The sequence below is a fragment of the Trichomycterus rosablanca genome, chromosome 24 (assembly GCF_030014385.1).
Source record: "Trichomycterus rosablanca isolate fTriRos1 chromosome 24, fTriRos1.hap1, whole genome shotgun sequence".
In the NCBI taxonomy this organism is placed as follows: Eukaryota; Metazoa; Chordata; class Actinopteri; order Siluriformes; family Trichomycteridae; genus Trichomycterus; species Trichomycterus rosablanca.
The window spans coordinates 8,123,647-8,147,934 of NC_086011.1; the positions used below are offsets into that span (position 1 = coordinate 8,123,647).

A 24,288-nucleotide genomic window follows, 5' to 3' on the forward strand; every position below is an offset into this window, starting at 1 on the left:
ATTTTTGGTAATTTTTGATGATGAAAGATAATTATATTACATTCTTACTTCATGCATTCACTAGCATTACAGAAGAGTAAAGAATACTGTAAGTACGTGACGCTGTCTGGGCAATGATAGAGGTAGCTAAACAGTTAAGGAACTAGATTAATGATTAATAATTAAACTAGTAGTTAAACTACTGTTATTTACACGCTGCCATATTTAGCCTATAAGCAAGGCCCTTAACCCTAAATTAGCCCTAAACCCTTAGTGTCAGAAATCCTGTCAGAACTAGCCTTGGATAAAACACATTCAAATATTCAACTGAATCTATAAAATCACTTTACTTCTGTTTTATTTATTTATGTACTGGGCTATTAGGTAAATTTACGTGTTTTTAGCCTATTTAACTTACCAAAAATACATAAATAACGTTATGTGACGCTTGAATTTACACAGTCTATTTCGCTAGCAAGACCGTTTCTACTGGGTTAAGTGGAGAATAAATATTGACGCTGCAACAGCGACACCTGCTGTTCGGTTAAGGTTCCTGCATGACTCGTTGAAAATAATACTTGTGTTAAACGTTTTTATTTTTAAATAATTTTAAGTGTCTTTTTTATTTTTAAGTTGTTTTTTTCGAGTTGTATTTTTAAGAAGTTGTTACTCTGGACAAAAACAGTTAAGCGATACCACATTTTAGCCTGTATATTATTTTTAAATAAGGCTGTGTTACCACACGAAAACAATACAAAACTTGAAAAAAGCAACTTTAAAAAATCGAGAAAAAAAAATTATAATAAAAAAAATAACGTGGTTTTACCTTCATCTAAACCACCATAAATTATGGAAGCCCAAAAAGGCCATGTGGGTTTTTAAATACCAATATTTTTATATTTGTTTCCCCCAAGTTTCTTTTGTTTGTTTGTTTGTTTATTAGGATTTTAACGTCATGTTTTACACTTTGTTTACATTCATGACAGGAACGGTAGTTACTCAGTACACGAGGTTCATCAGTTCACGAGGTTATATCACTTGCACGTCTTTGGACTGTGGGAGGAAACCGGAGCACCCGGAGGAAACCCACACGGACACGGGGATAACATGCAAACTCCACACAGAAAGGACCCGGGCCGTCCAACATGGGGATCGAACCCAGGACCTTCTTGCTGAGAGGCGACAGTGCTACCCGTTTAGCCACCGTGCCGCCCCCAAGTTTGTATTTTATAGTGTTTTTGTGATAGCAAATGCTTATACAATCCACCAAGCTGGCTATGCCAATTTTGATGAAGACAGTAAGACAATTAAAATGTGTTACTGGTTTACTATTAGCATGGGCGATTTGTTCCTTAGGCCGATCGGGCGACGCACCACCGGCGAAGGGCGAAAGGGAAGACATTTTTCTATGACATTCAACCAGTGTTAAACTAGCTGTGACTGTTCTGGACAGTCTGTCTTGCCTCTGAATATCGTAGTCCTATCAGCGTCGATTTTGGGAGATTTCAGTCTGATTGAAAATCGCCCCAGATTGCTCTGATAGACTCTCATGTTAAGGCACTTTTTTTCAAACTGTAGGCACTGCAATACAATCTGTATGGGTTCCGGGAGGGCTCGCACTTACGTGCTTGCGTCACACGTAACCTGGTGTAGCGCTAATTGGAGCAGCTAGCGATCTCGTCAACATGACTCCCATTACCTCAGGATCTGCTGCTGTTCGTGTGGTAAAATTTACTTAATTTTATGATTAATGGTAAAGCTGGTCTCTCTCCATGTTCCTGAAGTAGGGCCAGTGATAGCTCAGTGGTTAAGGTACTGGACTAGTAAGCAGAAGGTTGCCGGTTCAAGCCCCGCCACCACCAAGTTGCCACTGTTGGGTCCCTGAGCAAGGCCCTTAACCCTCAATTGCTCGTCGTGTTCCGCTCATTGTGTAAGTCGCTTTGGATAAAAGCGTCTGCTAAATGCTGAAAATGTAAATTTACCCATTGAACGGGTCACCTTGGCCATCATCGCAACAATTGCCCCCCCTGAGAGATTTGGCAGGAGCCGCCACTGACTATTAGTCATCTGTTCCATCTTTATTCTTGGCAATTTTCACTACAAGAATGTGGGAATAAAAACAACTTAAAAAATAAACCATCACATGACCCTTCTGGGCTTCTGTAGATCTAGGTGTGTGTTATTGCTATATGTAAGAATCTATTTGTGGTGGGTGAATAAGTGTGTCACCTGTGTCTGTGGTGTTTTTTAAGCGACCTACATTTTGTCCATCATTTTTTCTGCTTCTTATTCTCTATACAAGATGTAACATAAAGCCTCCACAAGGGGGCGTTTCTGCACAAGTTTATTTTATTATTATTTTTCGCTGTGACAAAAACCCTGGTCTACAGTCATCCTTGGCTAACGTGGATGCCTAGGTTAAAAGTGAGAGCAGTCAGAGGGAATCGGACATATAATAATAAAAATCAGTGATGGTTGAGTGTTTGTTTCCCCCATACTGTAACATTACTGATTGTGTTTGAGATTTAATACAGTCATGTATGATTACATATTGGTCAAGATTTATGCCACGATTAAAAGTAACAAATTAAATTCATTAAAAGTGACCGTTCCTTTGAATTCCTTCCTACAAAAGATAAGTATCTTTAAATATCCTTGAATTTCATACTCTCCATTGAAGCACAACTGCTAGCAGGTGGATTTGATCTAGCTATCAACAGCTCGCTGAAGCCAATCAAACAATACCTGGATCTCAGCAATGGTGGGGTTGCGTAATAACAGCTTAATAATTAATAATAACCAGCCAATCAACTTACAGGCTTGTTTTTGGAAGATAACCAACAAGGTCAACAGAGGAGGGTACAAAGTGCTTTACAGAATGTGAGCGGAACAGAGAATCGAACCCAGGTCCTTGGGATTGCCACCCTGTCCAAGGTGTATTCAGAACACCAGGTAATGTTAGTGAAAATTAAATAAACCAAAAGATGTTTTCTGGCACCATCATGCCTCCCATCCCTCCATGTATAGTCTCACCAGATGCGGTCCATCTGTGCCGTGCTGCTATTGGCCGGCTCAGCGCCGGGGGCGGGTCGTCAAAGATTAGAGCTCTCTGTGGCTTTAATGGAAACATGGAGCAGCAGCTGTGATGCTGCCACCCACCACTGTGCTCTGGACTCATTAGCACCGAGACTCCTTGTTCCCCTCTTTCTCTCCCCGCACGCCTGATGGATGGCTCAGACCGGGTCACGTGACTCCTTCGGATTTGCACCAGGCACGCTCTCTCACTCCACCCCTCCCTCCGTCTTTCTGATGCATCTTTGTCCCTCCTTTCATCCCAGGCTGAGAGGAGGATGCGTGTTATTGTAGAGCATCCTAAACCTAAACCATCACAACCACTGGTACTGGTGTAGCTGTTTACTGAATGGTAGCCGGAGCTTTTTCCAGCTCAGTATCCTGTACCGTTTCCTTTTTATAGCCCGGTTTTAATCAAGCGACGTGATTCGTACATTTTGTGGACATACTGGAGAGGGGTAATCCGATCCTACGAGGGAAGCTGGGAGCAGGTGGCTGGTGAGGATGCATTCATGTTTATGAATAGTGGTCATGTCTTGGCTTTAATTAGAAGTGCGAGGCATGACCTTGCTGATCTATTTAACCTTTTTTAATGCTTTTATTTTAAAAAATGGGGGTTACAAGCTTGTTTACCCTCCAACGAGTGTAATTCCTAACTGCGTGTGTGCGCAAGGGTAAGCTGCTTTGCAAAGCTTCCATGTTCCATGACGCTCATGTTCCATGTGCCCTGTTTTAATGTTTATGTTTATCCCAACGGCGCAAAGAAATAACGGACTGTACTGCTTCATTTGGGGTGGCGTCCATCGTTCATTACGGATGCCATGTGACCACGTGTGTCTCACTCTCCCCAAGAATGGCACCAGCTGCCATGCTGTCTTATGTTCTTTCAGCTTTTTTTTTATCTCAATGCTGTGTTTGTTTGAGTCATGTGGGTTCTGGGAGCAGGAAAGACGCCCAGCGTGAGCAATCGTAATCCCTTTATGCCAACAGCATGCTAATGTCAGTGGCTCAGACGGTCTGCAGAAGATGTTGGATTGTAGCGTGATGCTTACGCGGTTACATAAACATTTCGCTCATTCGCTGAAGGCAGTCAGGATTTGTTGCGTAATGATGATGTATGAGCGTGTGCGTGATTATTCTGATGCTCTGTTTGGACGGGATACGTTTCATTTAGTGTCTTTAAAAACTGGACATCAAAAGAATAAGGAATTTACTACTAAACAGATGTTCAGACAGAGTCTAAGTCAAGTCATGAGTCTTTATTCTAGAGTCTACGTCAAGTAATGAGTCTTTAGGCTAGAGTCCAAGTCAAGTCACTGGACTTTAGGCTAGAGTCCAAGTCAAACTACAAGTCTTTAGGCTGGAGTCCAAGTCATGTCACAAATATTTCGTTAAAGTCAAAGTCAAGTCACAAGTCTGTAGTCTGGTGTTCAAATCAAGTCACGAGTCTGTAGGCTAGAGTCTAAGTCAGGTCAGAAATCTTCAGGCTAGAGTCCAAGTCAAGTGTCTTTGGGCTAGAGCCCAAGTCAAGTCATTAGTCTTTGGGCTAGAATCCAAGTCAAGTCATGACTCTTTAGGCTATAGTCTAAATTAAGTCACAAAGCTTTAGACTAAAGTCCAAGTCATGAGTCTTCAGGCTGGAGTCCACATCAAGTCATGAGTCTTTAGGCAAGAGTCCAAGTCATATCACTCGTCTTTAGACTAGAATCCAAGTCAAGTCACAAGTATTTAGTCTAGACTCCAAGTCAAGTCACAAGTCTGTAGGCTAGAACCCAAGTCAGGTCACGAGTCTTTAGTCTAGAGTCTAAGTCAAGTAATGAGTCTTTAGGCTAGAGTCCAATTTAAGTCATGAGTCTTCAGACTAAAGTCCGAAGCAGGCCATGAGTCTTTAGGCTAGAGTCCAAGTCACGTCACAAGTCTTTAGTCTAGTGTTCATTTCAAGTTACAAATCTTTAGGATAGAGTCCAAGTCAAGTCACAAGTCTTTATGTTAGAGTGCAAGTCAAGTCACAAGTCTTTAGTCTGGTGTTCAAATCAAGTAATGAGTTTTTAAGCTAGAGTCAAAGTCAAGTCATGAGTGTTTGGGCTAGAAACCAAGTCATGTCATGACTCTTTAGGCTGAAGTCCATGTCAAGTCATGAGTCAGAAATCCTTAGTCTAGAGTCCAAGACAAGTATCTTTGGGCTAGAGTTTAAGTCAAGCTGTGAGTCTTTAGTCTAGAGTCTAGGTCAAGTCATGAGTCTTTGGTCTAGAGTCTAGGTCAAGTCATGAGTCTTTGGTCTAGAGTCTAGGTCAAGTCATGAGTCTTTGGGATTAAGTCTAAATCAAGTCAGAAATCTTTAGGCGAGAGTCCAAGACAAGTATCTTAGACTAGAGTCCAAGTCAAGCTGTGAGTCTTTAAGCTAGAGTGCAAGTCAAGTAATAAATCTTTAGTCTACAGTCCAAGTCAAGTTACAAATGTATTTAGGCTAGAGTCCAAGTTCAAGTCACACGTCTTTAGTCTAGAGTCCAAGTCAAGTCACAAGTTTTTAGTCAAGTCAAGAATCTTTGGGCTAGAGTCCAAGTCAAGACATGAGTCTTTGGGCTAGAGTCTCAGTCAAGTCACAAAAGTGTTTATGCAAAAGTCCAAGTAAAGAAATGAGTCTTAAGGCTAGAGTCCAAGTAAAGTCACAAGACTTTAGGCTAGAATCCAAGTCAAGTCACAAAAGGCTTGGAAAAAGAGTCTCTGTCAACTCTACATTTTGCTGAAGGAAAACAGTCTGGGGCTGTTTCAATGGTTTAATAAAGACTAGCTTATTCCATATTATTACCTACTGGTTTGGAATAAGACATCTATATTTCTTTTAGATGTAACATGTTGGTGTCTACACAGTTCTGGTTACATAATGCACGTCACAAGTTAGTTAAAGTTTCTTTGATTTTTTAAATGCACCCAATATTAGTGTGTGACATGACAGCAACAGCAGTCTGGCAAAAGTCTCCTGGCATCACCCACCACGTTTGGCTATTCAAGTGGGAAACGCTTTCCGACAGACTCATTAATATGGGAGGAAATCTGCAACCAAATCACACTTAAATGTATCCTGACAGAAAGCATGCTGGGCTTCAGTTTGTTCTTCGTCCCTTCATCTGAAGAAGTCAAGACAACAAACCATTCATTGGCCAAACAAGTGTGTGACTGGTCAGTTTGATTAAAACCACACAAGTGAATAATGAAAAGTGCATTGCAATGCAAGCAGGAGAAGACTGGCACCACTGAATCAATTGTTCGAATTAGAATCAAATGCTGCATCCCAGCAGCTAGACGGGCTGGGAGTGACTCAGTAAGGTCCTGGTAGGTTGTCACAGGTATCTGGAGCCAGTGCATCCCACAGCTGCTAAAGGATGTGTAGGGGAGGATCCATAAAACGAACACGAAGATTGATGTGGTCCCACAGATGCTCCACTGGGTTCAAGTCTGGGGAATTATTGGGCCAAGGTAGTACTTGGAAGTCTTGGTCATGCTCTTCCAACCAATGTCAGACATCTCTAGCCATGTGACATGTCACATTGTCTTGCTGGAAGGTCCCATCTGCCCCAAGGAGGTATGGGGGTACATGGTCTGCAAGGATGGATTCATACCCAAATCGGTTGAGAGTGCCTTCCACATGGATGCACAGGCCCAGAGAATGCCACATTCCCCAGACCGTAACGCTGCCATAGCTGTCGAAAGTAGAAGTTGGTCATAATAATGTGACTCGACAGTGTATATTAATAATGATAATATTTGTTGGACCTAATGCTGGATGGCATTCCAATTCATCCCAATGGTGTTCAGTTAGATTGAGGTCATGTCTTTGAACAGGTCACCAAAGTTCCTCACACCTAACTATTAAAACGAACAAGGACTGATTGCATCATGCTTCCTCTCCACCAATGCCGATCCCCGCTCTGATTGAGGAGAACGAAGCTAACCCACGCCCCCCCCCGACACGTGGACAGCAGCCGTATGCATCTTGTCTCCTACACTTTGACGAGTGCAGTGCGGATCAGCACTGTGTACGGAGAGACACACCATGACAGCACTCTTTTCCCGTCACTGTGCAGGCGCCATCAATCAGCCAGCAGAGGTCGTAATTGCATTAGTTATGAGAGTCCCTTTCCGACTTTTAAAATCCCACCCCTATCTGAACAACAGGCCAATCGTTGTTCATTTGGTTGCTCAGCCCAGCCGGCAGGCAGAGCTGAGCTTTGATACGATGTATTCCAGATATCAGCTCTGGTTTCAGCGTGTGTTTTTACCGCTGCGCCACCTGGGAGGCCCATGTCCATATACTTTTGACCATATAGTGTATATTCTATGTTCTTTATTCTTTATTTTCTGCATTGATGTATATTTGCTGTATAGTGATACATCAACTGAGTTGGCCAGCGCAGTCACCTCAGTGATTGATGGGTCACTGATCTGAGAACTCATATACGTTAATAAACATGAGAAGATTTGCATCATCGGCAGATTAGCCCTGTAGGAAGCGTCGGAGCATCTTTAATCATGAGCTCATTTTGAGGGAGCGTTGAAACGTATCCAGACACACAGAGTTTGAAGACTGACACATTCATCTTGCAGCAAAATGCAGCTAAACGCATGAGTCAGGATACTATTTTAGCACGAGACGGATGAAATTTCATAACATCCGGCAGGGATTCTGGATGAACTTGGGTCTGAATCATTGGTTCTAACATTTCTGCTAGCTAGCAAGACTTCAGGTTGTGCTGCAGGTTTAAGTCTGCCTAGAGATCTCCGCCTAAACCTATCGACACGGGGCGTCTCATTCATTTCCGGCCGCTAATAGCATTTCATGTTCATTGTGTCATTCTGGTGCACCATCTGGTAATACAAGACTCCTCCTTTCACCCCTCCTTTCCTCCCACCTTCTGTTCTGGAGCGTGTTTGTTGACTGGCCTCCAAAGGATACAAAGATTGGAGGATACCAGACAGTATGGTCATCGCTTGCGCAGCATTAAAGACCGGATTAAGGCCATTAAAGCTGTCTGCTGACATAGTACCAGATTATACTCCTGCTATGGAATGAACTCCAATCTGAGCACCATTACTCAATACCAACTGCACATATTGGTATTTTTTATTCCCAAATCACAGCATCTGCTTCAGTTTTCTCCAAATTGTAGTTACTATATTTCCAATTCCCTTGCCATTTGCAACCACATTAGTCTAAACCACTCTGTTTATTTGATCGAATTCTAATTCTTAGAATAATACACTGTAGGCCACCCAAGGAGGACGGGTCACTGTTAAGTCTGGTTCCTCTCAAGGGTTCTTTTTTGTATTATTTTGGAGGTTTTTCCTTGGCTTGCTCATCAGGGATTTTTGTTCCGAGAATCTGCAGTAGTCTGTAGATGTTTCTTTAAGACAGGAGCTTTGAAACTGATGCTTGTGATGATATTTTACAAAAATGTCATTATTAAATAATAAAGAACCTTCTAAATTCTCTGCAATTCATGCTTTCTAAGCTGCCAGTGCTATAATAGTGCAAAATCCAGGATGTTCCAATCATTTAAGATCAAGATCTAGCATATTATGACCATTTCATCTGCTTTATCTGTTTATATTTACTATTATCATTTAACTATGATCATCAAAGGCAAGTGTTTGTTATAAAGAGGCAATTGCATTTTGCTTCCTCTGTACTGATTCTGACCTCCACCCCTAACCTAACCACGGAGAGCCCCCTCCGACACGTGTGCAGTAGCCGACTGGATCCTTTCACCTGCACAAGCTCATATTGAACTGTCTCTCGCATGGAGAGTCACGCACTGATCTTCATTATCCCCTGTCTCAGCCAGCAGAGGTCATATATGCATCAGTTTTGAGGAATCCTCTTCAGCAACCAACTCAACGGACGAGCCAATCATCGTCCGTGTAGGCGCCCAGCCTGCCGGAGCAGAGCTGAGATTCGAACACACGGGTTCGAGATGCCAGAGCTGGTGTGCTAAAATGTCTTACAGCTTGTCCACCTGAGTGCCACTGGTCGAAAAAACATAAACGAGCCAATCATTGTTAGTGTAGGCGCCCAGCCTGCCGGTAGCAGAGCTGAGATTCAAATGCATGAGTTTGAATGCACGAGTCTGGTGTGCTAGTGTGTTTTACCGCTGCGCCACCTGAGTGCCACTGGTCGAAAAAACATAAATGAGCCAATCATTGTTAGTGTAGGCGCCCAGCCTGCCGGTAGCAGAGCTGAGATTCGAACACACGGGTTCGAGATGCCAAAGCTGGTGTGCTAAAATGTCTTACAGCTTGTCCACCTGAGTGCCACTGGTCGAAAAAACATATGTAAGGTCCCTAGATTTGTTGAGAGCAGTAGGAACAAAATGGTAGGCTATAAGGCTAAATGAGTTGCTTTGATGCCCTTGTAATATAGAGCACAGAGATCAATACTAAGCATCTACACCTTGTGTATATGGACTAATGCTAATTCTAAAACTGCAGTGCGACAAGTCAGGCCAGAGGACTAGATGCACTGGGAATAGGGCTTCATGAAAAGGCTTTAAACTGATCATACTGAGCTATGCTGTATTAGCCATCACCTCATTCCTTGGAACACCTGACTTGGAGAGGTCAGTAGACCAGAGGTTCACTTACATGTCACATACACCGATCAGGCAAAACATTCTGACCACCTTTCTAATATTGTGTTGGTCCTCCTTTTGCTGCCAAAACAGCCCTGACCCATCAAAGCATGGACTCCACTAGACCCCTGAAGGTGTGCTGTGGTATCTGGCACCAAGATGTTACCAGCAGATTCTTTAACTCCTCCAAGTTGAGAGGTGGGGCCTTCATGGATCTGACTTGTTTGTCCAGCACATCCCACAGATGCTCAATCAGATTAAGATCTGGGGAATTTGGAGGCCAAGTCAACACCTCAAACTCGTTGTTGTGTTCCTCAAACCATTCCTGAATCATTTTTGCTTTGTAGCAGGGTGCATTATCCTGCTGAAAGCATTAACTTCTTCAGCAATCTGAGCTACAGTAGCTCGTCTGTTGGATCGGGCCACACGGGCCAGCCTTCGTTCCCCACGTGCATCAATGAGCCTTGGCCGCCCATGACCCTGTCGCTGGTTTACCACTGTTCCTTCTTTGGACCACTATTGATAGATACTGACCACTGCAGACCGGGAACACCCCACAAGAGCTGCAGTTTTGGAGATGCTCTGACCCAGTGGACTAGCCATCACAATTTTGCCCTTGTCAAACTCGCTTAAATCCTTATGCTTGCTTATTTTTCCTGCTTCTAACATCAACTTTGAGGATGAAATGTTCACCTGCTGCTTAATATATCCCACCCACAAACAGGTGCCGTGATGAAGAGATAATCAGTGTTATTCACTATACCTGTCAGTGCTCATAATGTTATGCCTGGTCAGTGTAATTAACCAGGACACTAATACAATAGTGTGTCAAAGTGTATTATGACAATGTGTACTTTGTTTTGAAGGATATTTGAAGAGATCTGAAGAGATTTCTGCTTCTTTGATACAGTAATGCTAAAAGTTGCTTTGCTACATCTCCAGATGTAGTGCAGCTATGTGAAAGATGAGGTGTGAATGGGTGTGTTTGCTACATGCAGTACTCTTGAGGACCGGTAACAATGTACATTCAATAACCCACATGGAAACACAACAAGCTCATGTTGATGCTACATCACTGACTGGTCGAAACATGTTAGCTTGTTAATGCCAATAGCTACTGATCATCTGCAGTCAAGCGCCTTCTGTTTTTGAACTGATGATAGATCAGACGTTTTTAGCCACAGGGTGTGCTCGTCTGTGTGGGTAGATTTATTTCTGACTGGATGATGTGACTCAGAGCAGAAGCAGGGCTTTTCCAGGCTTCTTATTCATAAACACAGTGAGTAACTTTTGTAGTATGGATGTTTTATCTGTTTACCACTGATATGAATGTCTGGACTATTTAGTCCCCATGAGTTAGCATTGCTATAATACATCAGCTTGATTTACAGTCCCATTTGCAAGAATTCACACCCCTGGGAAAGATGATTCAAAGGGGTTATAAGAAATTAAGAAAGAAAGAAAGACAGAAAAGAAAGAGAAGGACAGATGGACAGACAGAAAAAATAAAAATAGACAGACAGAAGAGAGACAGAAAGAAAGAAAGAAAGAAAGACAGAAAAGAAAAGAAAGAAAGAGTAGGACAGACAGACAGACAGACAGAAAGGAAGAAAGACAGAAGACAGACAGACAAAAAGAAAGAAAGACAGAAGACAGACAGACAAAAAGAAAGATAGAAGACAGACAGACAAAAGACAGACAGAAAACAGACATACAAATAGAAAGAAAGAAAAAGACAGAAGACACAGACAGAAAGAAAAAGAAAGACAGACAGAAAGAAAAAGAAAGACAGACAGAAGAGAGACAGAAAGAAAGAAAGAAGAGAAAGACAGACAGACAAGACAGACAGACAAAAAGAAAGAAAAAAGAAAGAAAAAGAGACAGAAGAGAGACAGACAGAAAGGAGGAAAGAAGACAGACAGACAAAAAGTAAGAAAGAAAGACAGACAGAAGACAGACAGGAAGGAAGAAAGACAGAAAGACAGATAGAAAGAAAGAAAAAAAGAAGGAGACAGAAGACAGACAGACAGAAAGGAAGAACGAGAAAGACAGACAGACAGAAAGGAAGAAAGAACGAGAAAGACAGACAAAAGAAAGACAGACAGACAGACAAAAGACAGAGACAGAAAGAAAAAAAAGACAAACAAAGAAAAAAAAAGACAGACAGAAGACAGACAGACAGACAGAAAGAAAAAAGACAGACAGAAGACAGACAGAAATACAGACAGACAGAAAGAAAGACAGACAGACAGACAGACAGAAAGAACGACAGACAGACAGAAAGAAAGAACGAGAAAGACAGACAGACAGAAAGACAAAGAATATTACCTGCAAACGAATCTAGGTAAAGTTAGCATATAGCTAAATCTGGCTAGCTAGCAGGCTAACTTTTTGTTTTAGCAAATAGCTAAGAAACTGGTTAGCTAGCTTACTGTTTTTAGCAGATATGTAAGAAGCTGGCTAGCCAGCAGGCTAACTTACTGTTATTAGCACACTTGCTAAAACAGAATCATCATAATCTCAGATACTGTATAAGAGTATAAAATCTGAAGCATTGTATTAGGCAGTACTGTGAGATATGACTGCTAGTCCAGGGCTTAATAGTATGACATTGATATGACATTGATATGACATTGATATGACATTGATGTGACATTGCCATGCCTGTCAAATGTTATTAAGCATTTATTTTGTGACTGTAATACATAGCCAGTATTATTGAGAACACCAGAACTGTCTCTCCTTTGTTCCTCATGTGTGTTCCTCAGAGGTTCCTCAGAGACAGTAGGAGCAGAGTGGAGGCAGTGGATGCATGGATTTATCAATGGGTGGGGGAGGATATCGCTTAGACCCAGCAGTGGTGGATAATGGGTCTGACTGGAAGACCCTCCTCCACACAGACGTCCTTACAGTAGTCGCCAGCTCTTAAGACACGAGACTTTTTTCTTTTATTGTAGCCTCTATCGTGCCAGTCGGAACACTTATTGGTGGGATTTAAATCTGACAGTGCACAAGTTATGAAATAAACAAAAGATATAATAAAACAAGATGAAAATGACTTGTAAATCTGTTTACTAGTGCAGCAAAGATTCGAAATCTTTAAAACAGCTGTATTTCTTATTGACACAAAGTATTTTAGACTCTTGGTTGGAACAGCGGAACTATTATGGTAACCCACCAACACTGGGATTCAAGTACAATGTACAAGTACAAATTCTGAATGGTGCTATTGGTTGACTGGGCATCTACAGAGACATTATTGGCTATGTCTGAAGGAGAGGGATGGCCGAAGTCCTGGTGGAACTAGAAAAGCTGCAACCCTGAACAGTCTACAGCTTACACTTGTGCGTGAACGCCCCCTTGTGAGGCTTTACATTACATCTTGTAACCATCAGTGGGACCAGATGGTAGAACATAACAGAAAGAGTAAAATGATTTGTGATTCTCAATGGTGCTACTGGCTGACTGGGCATATACACAGACATTATTGACTATGTCTGAAGGAGAGGGATGGCTGAAGTCCTGAGATGAACTGGCAGCCTGTTTAGGGGGCTCCTGCCTAGTGGCAAGTGTTTCCTGGTGGAACTAGAAAAGCTGCAACCCTGAACAGTCTACAGCTTACACTTGTGCGTGAACGCCCCCTTGTAAGGCTTTACGTTACATCTTGTAACCATCAGTGGGACCAGATGGTAGAACATAACAGAAAGAGTAAGATGTGTTGTTTGTGTTGACTAGGGCTCATAAAAATTCATGGACCTCATGTCTATTTTCATCGTTGATAAATTAATAGCCAATTTTATTACCAAATAACTGGTTGAAGCTCCTTTAGAAGGAATACCATTCCCTGTAGTCCTTGATTCCACCTGCTAGACCATTTTGGGAAGACCATTTTAAACCATTCTGTTGTTGGTTTTTGAATTTTGAGCCATCATTTTTGAACCATCCAAGACCTACGATACAAAGTCTCCTGTAGGCTTTCTTAATAAGAGCTTAAAGAACCCTGTTAAGGCTCTAAGGTGACAGAGAAGCCCAAGAACCCCAATGCTACCTCTGTCATGCTTCACAGATGGCCTCTATTTTACCTTTCAGCCAGGCAGTCAGGTGTTCTTCTAGTACCACATCTTTTGTTTCATGACTTTTCTATAGCAGACATATGAACAAAGACTTTCAGCTCTCTAGGTATTAAATGTGTGGCTCATTGTGTGACCTTTGCAAAATGCCAACTCTTAATAGAGCAGCAGGTAGAACTGTTTTAAATTTTCCTTTCATTTTTAGACTGCTGTGAATTGATTAACATCAAACTTGTTGGTATACAGTAGGCATTCAGTCTCATTAAGAGGAACAGTTGACTCCAACTGACTAATTTCATAGTTGATGTAATTGTATGCATGTTTCTGGTCACTCCAATGGGTTCACAAAGAGACCACTGGCTACATCTAGCTCTGTCTGATGTTTTTTTCATCCACCTAGACCTGAAACAGATTATATGTTCCCACATGCCCTCAAAACCCGAAGACCATCGATCACTATGAGTGACCATGACCAGTAAAAGCTCTGTTGAATTAAATAGATCTGCAAGGTGTGCAGATCTTAGATTGGACGCCCCCTTGGATTGAACGAGAAGATGTCGCTCACAGCAAGGTCAGCTCGGGACAGAGAGTGGTCATTCAATTCAGCTTTTGGTCCTTCCGGGTCCGTTCTGGAATATGCCTTAACCTCCTAATGATCAGTAGGGGGTTAATCCTGACTGATTAGATTGGGTTAATTCCCTTCCTTCTGCTAGCTCATTTCCTCCACTACTTGAGGGTTTTTTATTTGTGTTTTATGACAAGTATGAAAAAAATAGGACACAGAGGTTAGGAGCTCTACTTGAAAAGCTTGAAGAATGGCTTTGTGCCTGCAGGCGTTCGGAGTGCATTAAGCTTTGCGTGCAGGGGGATCAGACATGAATAAAAGACTAGTGCTAAATGAAAACTATGAAAAAAATGAAATTTACATTTGGGCATTTAGCAGACGCTTTTATCCAAAGCGACTTATAGTATACAGTCTAAGCAATTGAGGGTTAAGGGCCTTGTTTAAGGGCCAACAGTGGCAACCTGGCAGAGGTGGGGCCAAAAAGTGCTAAACATGTGAATACGTAATGTAAAACCTGTAAATAAATATTAAAATTGGTGTACTGTACTACTGGGGAGAAATTTTATTTACCTTGTATGGTGGAGGAGATGCTGGTGGCTACTGGAGCAGGGCTGGTGCATAAATAAGCACTAAAACTATCAAAAATTAGACATTGGGACTTCTAGTCTGTGACACACACAGCGACTTCAGACTCGACTCAGACTCGTTTCAAATGACTCAGACTTGACTCGTGACTCGCAAAAAAGACTTGTGGACAACAAAAGTCAGCAACATTAGTAGTATATACTGTACATACTGTATATACTGTATATACAGTGTATCACAAAAGTGAGTACACCCCTCACATTTCTGCAAATATTTCATTATATCTTTTCATGGGACAACACCATAGACATGAAACTTGGATATAACTTAGAGTAGTCAGTGTACAGCTTGTATAGCAGTGTAGATTTACTGTCTTCTGAAAATAACTCAACACACAGCCATTAATGTCTAAATGGCTGGCAACATAAGTGAGTACACCCCACAGTGAACATGTCCAAATTGTGCCCAAAGTGTCAATATTTTGTGTGACCACCATTATTATCCAGCACTGCCTTAACCCTCCTGGGCATGGAATTCACCAGAGCTGCACAGGTTGCTACTGGAATCCTCTTCTACTCCTCCATGATGACATCACAGAGCTGGTGGATGTTAGACACCTTGAACTCCTCCACCTTCCACTTGAGGATGCGCCACAGGTGCTCAATTGGGTTTAGTCCATCACCTTTACCTTCAGCTTCCTCAGCAAGGCAGTTGTCATCTTGGAGGTTGTGTTTGGGGTCGTTATCCTGTTGGAAAACTGCCATGAGGCCCAGTTTTCGAAGGGAGGGGATCATGCTCTGTTTCAGAATGTCACAGTACATGTTGGAATTCATGTTTCCCTCAATGAACTGCAGCTCCCCAGTGCCAGCAACACTCATGCAGCCCAAGACCATGATGCTACCACCACCATGCTTGACTGTAGGCAAGATACAGTTGTCTTGGTACTTCTCACCAGGGCGCCGCCACACATGCTGGACACCATCTGAGCCAAACAAGTTTATCTTGGTCTCGTCAGACCACAGGGCATTCCAGTAATCCATGTTCTTGGACTGCTTGTCTTCAGCAAACTGTTTGCGGGCTTTCTTGTGCGTCAGCTTCCTTCTGGGATGACGACCATGCAGACCGAGTTGATGCAGTGTGCGGCGTATGGTCTGAGCACTGACAGGCTGACCTCCCACGTCTTCAACCTCTGCAGCAATGCTGGCAGCACTCATGTGTCTATTTTTTAAAGCCAACCTCTGGATATGACGCCGAACACGTGGACTCAACTTCTTTGGTCGACCCTGGCGAAGCCTGTTCCGAGTGGAACCTGTCCTGGAAAACCGCTGTATGACCTTGGCCACCATGCTGTAGCTCAGTTTCAGGGTGTTAGCAATCTTCTTATAGCCCAGGCCATCTTTGTGGAGAGCAACAATTCTATTTCTCACATCCTCAGAGAGTTCTTTGCCATGAGGTGCCATGTTGAATATCCAGTGGCCAGTATGAGAGAATTGTACCCAAAACACCAAATTTAACAGCCCTGCTCCCCATTTACACCTGGGACCTTGACACATGACACCACGGAGGGACAACGACACATTTGGGCACAATTTGGACATGTTCACTGTGGGGTGTACTCACTTATGTTGCCAGCTATATAGACATTAATGGCTGTGTGATGAGTTATTTTCAGAAGACAGTAAATCTACACTGCTATACAAGTTGTACACTGACTACTCTAAGTTATATCCAAGTTTCATGTCTATAGTGTTGTCCCATGAAAAGATATAATGAAATATTTGCAGAAATGTGAGGGGTGTACTCACTTTTGTGATACACTGTATATATGATCCAACATCATTCTGATCGTGTCATTTTCTGCTCTCTAATAACGCTCCGGCCGTCTTAACCCGCAACGCACGCAATGGGTAAATGTTCCAGGCGTAGTGTTTCTGTTTCCAGGCGTACTGTTTCCGGTGTAGTGATGGTAGTGAAGCATCTCACTTACAATGGTGGAATACCCTACATAGTGCACTTCACAGGAACAACTGGGTTGAACGGAACGCTCCTACAGAATTGGCGCTAATGATTAAAAGAGCGCTTTCTGAACCAATCAGACCTTCTGATTGTACTTGTTAGTAAGAAATGCTGTTATTTGCATGTATTTAGTTTGCAGCTTTAATTTGCAATGAAAACCAAAGTAAGTAAAACGGCAAAATACAGTCACTAATTTGTTGTTGTTTTTTATCTTAACTTACATATTATTTGTTTATTTCTACGCTACATTTCCAATATGTGTTTTGTGTTTATTATATTTACTCGTGACTTGACTCGGACTCTAGCCTAAAGACTCGTGACTCGACTCGGACTCGTATTTTGTGACTTGTGAACATCTCTGCATTGAACACAGAGAAAAAGGTGAGAACAAAGCGAGCCTCCCGACAAAATAAAGCCTCTCACTCATGTAAACATAGAGATGTCGCCGGCTAGTGGACGATTACTGAACTACTGGTCTTGGTACGCTTCTCCTGGTAATTATAAACAATCCAACCAGACATTTGGTTTTTGTCCATTAAATGGAGGTCAGTTAAATCTAGGTTCTACTGTTTATTTGTACCTGGTTTCTTTTTTGCTGCTATAACAGCTTTCACTCTTCAACAAAAACATTCAGCCCAAGAGAGCACTGGCTGAGCATTAATGAAACAAAGATGTAATGAGGTTCAAGATTAGGATTTTGTGTCCATTTGTGGATGTGGGTATTTAGGCAGTGCTTTGCTTACTTGGAATTGCGCATTGTAGTCTTAGGCTTGTGTGCAGCTGTTCACTAAGATTCCATTAACCTCCCAACAGATAGACGCAGTGCTGAGTTTGCACTCAGTACTTAGATTTATAACAAAGGACAGATGTGTTTTCAGTACTCAGCAATTCTAGGCTGTAAGGTTGTGTGAGCTTTTGCTTTTAGAGCTAGTGCTATCTATTGTAGGATTGATTTTAGTGCCAGTAATTGTCACTAAATCTTACACCTGTTATGGTTAAAATATGTATATATTAGCTAGCCATCAGCTAATAGGCAACAGAAGAAAGAAAAATAGCAGCTGGATCAGGGAACATATCCCAATCAATCCAAAAGAAACACTTCCTTTGTTTGGTTTGTTGTTGTCCCTCATTAACAGCAGCGTGTTGTCACTAGGAGACCTAGCTGTCCTCTCAGTTAGCCAGTTAGCATGCAGTTCTGATTTCCAATCGCTGCTGATTTACCACCGTCTCTCCTGAAGGCCATGAGAAAAGAACCTGACTCTGTCCTTACAGCAAGAGAAATGTCCTTCACGGTGGTCTAGGTCAACATTCAACTCTAATGCTAATCCTTTTTAAGAGCTTGTGAGCTATGCCTGTATGGGGAGGGCTTTTGTTTACTAGTGAAAACAAACTCTTTCTGGACTGGCGTGTGATTTTTGTACACTTTTTGGTACAGATTCATGTTTTGCATTTATTTATTTTTTAATGAAGTCAACCTTTGCCTGTGTACCCAGGTAAAAATTTGCTAAAATGCTAAAATGGAACAGCTATTTTTTTACTTATTACACTGTAATCGTACAAAAATAATAAAAAAGATAGTCTTTAATTGTGTAAAGTGTACTAAACTGTACTAAAATAGGACTATTTAAGTAACTGCCTGCCGGCTGGGCTGAGCACCCACACGACCAACGATAGGCCTGTTGTTCAGATAGGGGTGGGATATTAAGCCAGATAGGGTCTCTCTCTCATAACTAATGCAGCTATGACCTCCGCTGGCTGAATAATGGCGCCTGCACAGAGATGAGAAAAGAGTTCATTGATCAGGGTGTGTCTGCACTGCACTCGTCTAAGTGTAGGTGACAAAATGCATGCGGCTGCTGCCCACGTGTCGGAGGGGGCGTGGGTTAGCTTTGTTCTCCTCAATCAGAGCGGGGATCTGCATTGGTGGAGAGGAAGCATGACGCAATCAATTGGATGCGCTAAGTCGGGAGAAAAAGTAAATAATATATTAAGCATTTTTTATTGGTATAGTTAAAAGGAATTTACAAAAAAACACACATATCATGGTTATATCAATATGATTTTACTGTATATTAAAAGCCTCTTATTGGCTGTTCAAATATGACACAAGACTGTCTTACTCCTGCAAGCAACGTTGTTTATTTACATACTCATAGGTATTTATTTTTAGTTGTATATACAACTTTATTAAATAGTAAGTCAAATTCATAGCCTATCTATAATACATGGCTAAAAGTATGTGCATACTGGACCATGAGTCTGACCAATTAGTCTCTGTAATATTCATGCATAATGCAGAACACACATTGATGTGATATTCTGATGACCACATACAGTACATTTGCTCATATACTTGTGGTAGCAGGGAAAGCCTGCCCTCTTGTGGAAAAGCTATCCACTACATACTGGCGCATGACTCGGAGCTCACGCCCATCCAGGAACAAGAGCATTAGTGAGGTTTGGTAATGATTTCTGCTGAATTGAAACACCTGGGTCACTTTCGGTGTTCTAATTCATCCCAGTGTTGACTGATGATGATATATTTTGCCAATCCAATTGCTTAATTTTTGATTGTTTAGCAGATGCTTATGGATGCTTATGTTTAGGGTTAAGGGCCTTGCTCAAGGGCCCAACTGTGGCTACTTGGAAGTGGTACCTAAACCACAGAGTTACCACTGCACACTAAATGCCTAGTACTTACAGTAACAGTTTGGCAGTCAACAGGCCATCATAATTGTGAAGCTTTTTAGCTACAACATCTATTTTTTTGTATTTGTTTGTATTCACCCCCCCCTCCATTTGCCTCCTAACACATGCTGCCCTCTTCGACCCGTGTGCAGTAGCCGACTGCATCTTTTTACCTGTGCGAGGCGGGTTCATATGGGGCTCAGTCTCTCGCACGGAGAGTCACGCACTGATCTCTTTTATCCCCCGTCTCTATGCAGGCGCCATCGATCATCCAGCAGAGATCATAATTGCATCAGGAAATCCCCTCCAGCATCCCCCCTACAAACAAACCAATCATTGTTCGTGTATCGGTGCCCACATTTTTAAAAACTAATTACTAATTGGGTGAAACCTTTCCAAATTAAAAGCAGAATCTTTAATAATAACAAAAAAAAACATGTATTTATTTGTTCATTGTCTGTTTTATTATTAAATTATTATTAAATTGATTTATAATTTATTGCTTATATTTTAATTGTAATCATTGTAGCTTTTTAATTACTAATTACTAATTGTGTGAAAACCTTCCAATCAAAAGCAAAAAAATCAAAAAAATCTTTAAAAAAAAAAAAAATTATAATAACAATAATAATAACATTTAATCATTTATTCATTGTCTGTTTTATATTCATTTTATCCTGTTTATGGTTGGAGAAAAAGGCAGCTAAAATTGTGGCCAATTGGGCTTTTAGAAAGAATTAAATAAATGCTTTGAATCCTCTTGTAAATACAGGACTTTATTTCTTGATTTTTAATACATTTAAAAAAAACCTCAATTTCAAATTAAATCCACAACAATAAATTGTGCAAATTGTCAAAGGGTCTGAAAACTTTCTCACTTCACTGTAGATACATTAATGTAATTAATTGATTTAATAGTAATCAGTTGAAACCATGCAGATCTTGTCTCTGTAATGTTTTTAATAAAATAAAATAAATATAATAAAATATAAATAAAAGGTAAATGAATGATCTGTATATTTGTGATCTGTGTGACTGCACTGAGCTTGTATATTATCGTAGTAATCGATCTGCTCTTCCTCCCACTGAATATTACCAACAGGCCTGACAGTGTTTAACCTCTGACCTGTGGCGGGGCTACTTAAACAGGAGCGGAAGCTCGATCTCGATCTGCTCCGGGCTGCGGGTGTTTATAATAACAGACGAATGAAAACCACACAGAACACACCAGTAATTACACGCTCGTGCGACATCTGGAGGTCTTTGTTTAGGTTTAACGTCTTTAATTCGTGAACAAGGCTTGTGAAGGGTGTGTGTGTGTGTGTTTAATTGAATTTGTGTCTGTGCAAACACACACTCGAGAGCTGCCTACTCAAGACTTGATGTCAACACAGACGACCGGACTATTTTGTAATTCCATTCATACCCGTTAGTTATCTTGTTAGACGGTCGGTCATGGCTGCGGTGGGTCTGGTACTACCCTGGAAACACTAGGTGCAGAGCAGATCCACACCCAGGACCAGCACAACACACACTAACACACCACCACCATGTCAGTGTCACTGCAGTGCTGAGAATGATCCACCACCTAAATAATACCTGCTCTGTAGTGGTCCTGGGAGAGTCCTGACCATTGAAGAACAGCATGAAAGGGGGCTAACAAAGCATGCAGAGAAACAGATGGACTACAGTCAGTAATTGTAGAACTACAAAGTGCTTCTATGTGGTAAGTGGAGCTGATAAAATGGACAGTGAGTGTAGAAACAAGGAGGTGGTTTTAATGTTATGGCTACTCCAAAAAAATCCCTTTTTTTAGAATGGGAGGGATCAGAAGTGAAGGGATCGGAGGGGAAAAATAGCGGGAAAGAGAGGGGGGGGGGGATAATTGTTCGAGGGCCACCACCGGTTTCATGTTTCTCCTCCTCTGCCCTGCAGCTTTTGATTTTCCTGCTTTACTCACTCACTCTCTGTGTTTTTTTTCTCTTTCTTATTCTATTTCTCCTCCACTCTCCCACCTCCTTCATTCAAGCCACACCACATTCTCATACAGGAAGAGAGGCAGGCAGAGGAGAAAAACGGATCGCTAGGAGAACGTTGGAGAGGAAAGACTCTCAGAAAGGTAGGCGCTCTTTTTATTTGCTGTTTCAAGTGGCGAGATGAAGGTTGGTGGTTGTTTGTGTGTCTCTTGAGTACGGGCGCTTGATTCGGTCCTTTGCCTTGCTGCTCTTAGCTCAAAGGGTTTCAGTGATGGAGGCGGGAGATCGATGCTGTTAGAAACCCAGACAGTCAAACACTGTCTGATAAAGCTGTGGAAAGAACCACAGCAACTCAGAGGACAAAAATAAATATACAATTTATTAAAGCTAAGTTATCAGGTAGTTTCCTGAAGGTAGTTATCAAGGTAGTTGACTTTTTGCACACTGTTGTGTTGTGGCTCGGTGGGTAGCACTATCGCCTCACAGCAAGAAGGTCCTGGGTTTGATCCCCAGGCGGGGCGATCCGAGGTGGTCTGTGTGGCTTTCCTCCAGGAGCTCCGGTTTCCTCCCACAGTCCAAAAACATGCAGTCAGGTTAACTGGAGACACTGAATTGCCCTATAGGTGAATGGGTGTGTGTATGTGTGTGTGTCTGCCCTGCGATGGACCGACACCTCGTCCAGGGTGTTACTGTGTGCCTTGCACCCATTGAAAAGCTGGGATAGGCTCCAGCACCCCCCGCGAACCTAACGTGTGTGTGTGCCCTGCGATGGACCGGCGCCCCGTCCAGGGTGTTACTGTGTGCCTTGCACCCATTGAAAAGCTGGGATAGGCTCCAGCACCCACCCCGCGTCCCTAATTGGATAAACGGTTAAGAAAGGGAGTAAGTGTAAATAATTGCCCGTTGCCAGTATGACTACCCCATGAACATAAAGAGTCACTGGTTGGATGCCATAACGTCTCTCTTCCTACCGTCTGGTCAAGGTGTTAGCATGGAAAGAACTAATTTTTCACAGACAGAGACCAGACGCAGGGAAAAAACCCTGTTCCCCTTGACCCATTTTGCTGTGGGGCACCAACTCTATCAGCTGTGTCACCCAGAAGCCCCCTGAAAGCTCCACTTAAGGAATCAGTCGATTCCGCTGATGGATTCATTCACCACAATGTCATGTACAGCATGTTTACAGGATGACGCAGATGTTTTACTTAAGTCAGACTCCCGCACGGGTACAGGTACAGACAGGTGTGAGGAAATGAGCCCACAGCTGTAATGCAATGCCTTCTGGTTTTGAACAAGTCAACAACGAACAGTGAACAGTACAAAGTCTTATCATTGTGTTTTAATCTATCATTAGCATAAGCTGGTGCACTATTCCAGAACTTAATGAGTTTATAAGCTTATTAGGAGCTCGTTCTTCTAATTGCGCTATACGGCCAAAAGTATGTGGACACCCCTTCTTATTATTCAGTTCAGATTTAACATCCACTTATGGCCAAACAGTGTATAAAGTCATTTATATCATGTCCAACTTTGTGGCAGAAGGTCTGACCAGGCCACTTTCAGGTCCAGTAGGACTACCCCGTGTACAAAATAAATCCCATAGGGATGGATTTGATGTATAGGAACTCACAGAGGCCTGCACAGAGCCTTGACCTCAACCCCATTAGACACCTTTTGGAGGAATTGGAAGATAGATTGTGAGCCGGACCTTTACACATGGTGGCCGTGGTAACTCAGTGGTTACGACCCTGGACTAGAAATCTGAAGGTCACCAGATTGCCACTGTTGTCCTTAAGCATGGGCCCTTTTCAGAAGTATGGAGACTGTTATAGCTGCAAATGGGGTGCCCTAGCCAGAATAATGCCCATGTTTTTAAAACGGGATGTCCAACAAGCTCAAACTTGAGGATGCTGATTGGCGATGGGTGGATGACGATTAGTCACAAAGAAACCTGCTGTTGCTGGATGAGCCATTCTGTTTGCTATGGAAGATGGAACATAGAAGCTTCCCTGCCAGAAAAAAAGCTACTAAGACTATGATGACGTGAAGATTGCTTGACTGTGGACATGCTATCCTATATTCCTGCAGCTTAATACATGTCTGACCAGATTTTGGTGGTTTGTTCTCGGATTAGATATGAACATCTTGACAAATCTGCATTTTTTTAATGCATTGGGGACAATTGGGGAACGAGTTGGGTGTGGGGTTATATTGGGGTCCAAGTAAATGCATGACAAGGGGAACCTACTGACAGTTGTCCAAGTCCAAGAGGGGACAAACCATGAACTGCTGTTAGTTGGGGTGGTTGACCTTGATTCAATGATGCAAAAGGACAACTAAGGCCATCCCATCTGGTATGGTCCAACTGAAGGCCGACTGTGACTCAAACACAGTGCATCAAACCCTTCTGTAGTTGCAGGCCAGTCGAAATGCCCATACTAACACCTGTCCAGCTCCTACAATGTGTAAGCAAGCTTTGAGTGGACATTGGAGCAATAAAACAAGGTCACCAGCCAACATCATGTGTCATTTCCCTACAAAAAAGATGACGAAAAAAGGGACAAACCATGAACCACTGTTAATAGGGGTGGTTGACCAAGACTCATTGATGCCAAAGGACAACTAAGGCTATCCCATCTGGTATGGTCCAGCTGTGGCTCAAAACAGGTAATCAAACCCTTCTGTAGTCACAGACCAGTCGAAATGTCCAT

The 24,288-nt window shown here is 42.2% G+C and overlaps 1 protein-coding gene across 2 annotated transcripts in view; it reads left to right on the top strand.

The window, feature by feature from the left end:
• The first annotated feature begins 3,336 nt into the window (after positions 1-3,336).
• Positions 3,337-24,288, top strand: part of plekha6 (pleckstrin homology domain containing, family A member 6) — a 109,440-nt gene continuing 88,488 nt past the window's right edge. For both annotated transcript variants that reach the window (XM_062987046.1, XM_062987047.1), the window contains exons 1-2: positions 3,337-3,549; positions 21,631-21,720. The gene's annotated coding sequence lies outside the window, so the exon portion shown is untranslated. The remainder of the gene's footprint in view (positions 3,550-21,630; positions 21,721-24,288) is intronic.